Raw genomic sequence first — 1330 nt, 5'->3', positions numbered from 1 at the left:
TCTGTACCAGAATATAAGCAATGATATAATGTAACAACCTTTTCTCAACAGATAATGACCCTGCCTTGGTCAGTTGACCCAGAATATACAAATGAGGACCTCTAAGGAATGACTGATAAACCTCAGTAGGATCAAAGTTATCCTTAACCCATGAGCAATCTCCTATTCCATAACCAGAAGATGACAAACCACCGACATTCATAAACAATTCATCACTAATCTCAAACAGTTTACCAGAAATCATAGACCAATATTTACCATCCTTATATCTGAAATTTGCATAAAATTCCCTAACTAGAGCAGGGTAAACTTGTCCTTTAATTCCAGAAATTTAACGGCTCCCTGAGCCTCCATATCATGCGGAAAGCTGAAAACCATCCAGGTTAAGTCAACATACCTTACATACGTGGGTTTGCGTCCTAGAAACTTCGCCAAACGGGTCTCTTGCAGAATGAGCGAATAATAAGGGTCACCACGGTCCCGAGTGGAGGATGAGCCAGCTTCCAGTCTTCATCCACGATTGGCGGGAGTTTTGAATGTAGAACCCGAATTGATGTTGGACTGAGCAGAGAAGGATTAGGCAAACCTAACCTAGGGTTTAATTTGGGCAAAAGTTGGAATATGATGTAATGAGGATCATAATGTGAGATTTCTAGATGGTTTTGAGAGGGTTAGGGAGAGGTTTATCTACCTTATAGCACTTGGATCAGTTGAGTTGCAATTTCAGAGACTTACAAGTGAAAATAGGTGGAGAAAATGCCGGAAAAATTGTGAAACCGAGGTGCTGTCTGCACTTAAGTTGCTGGTTTTAATCGATTAACGGGCATGGTTAATCGATTAAAATCATGTAAAAATTGATTTTTCATAAAATAATGCCCAGGTAATCGATTAACACCATGTGCTTAATCGATTAAACACGGTAAAAAATTGGTTTTCAGCTAGCTGAATGGTTTCAACTCTTTAGGGCTTATGCATGCATTTTAACGGATTTATCGACACATTTTTTATCACTAAAAGAAGTTATCATGAGGTATAATTTTGCACTACCACATATATCATTTAGAACAAGAGACAAATAAACATATAGAGGCAAGACATAAAGCAAGCATCTAGGCAGATTTAATTGAGATATTGTTCATCAAGAATTCCAAGTTCTCTCCTTAGAACATAGAAAGTATCCCGTGGAAGGGGCTTGGTGAAAATATCTGCTAACTGTCTAGAGGTTTCAACAAATTCAAGAACGCAGTCACCTTTTTGTACATGATCACGTAAGAAATGATGTCTAATTTCTATATGCTTAGTTCTAGAATGCAAAACGAGATTCTTGGAT

The sequence above is a fragment of the Lupinus angustifolius genome, chromosome LG01 (assembly GCF_001865875.1).
Source record: "Lupinus angustifolius cultivar Tanjil chromosome LG01, LupAngTanjil_v1.0, whole genome shotgun sequence".
NCBI lineage: Eukaryota > Viridiplantae > Streptophyta > Magnoliopsida > Fabales > Fabaceae > Lupinus > Lupinus angustifolius.
This window is presented reverse-complemented; position numbering follows the sequence as displayed.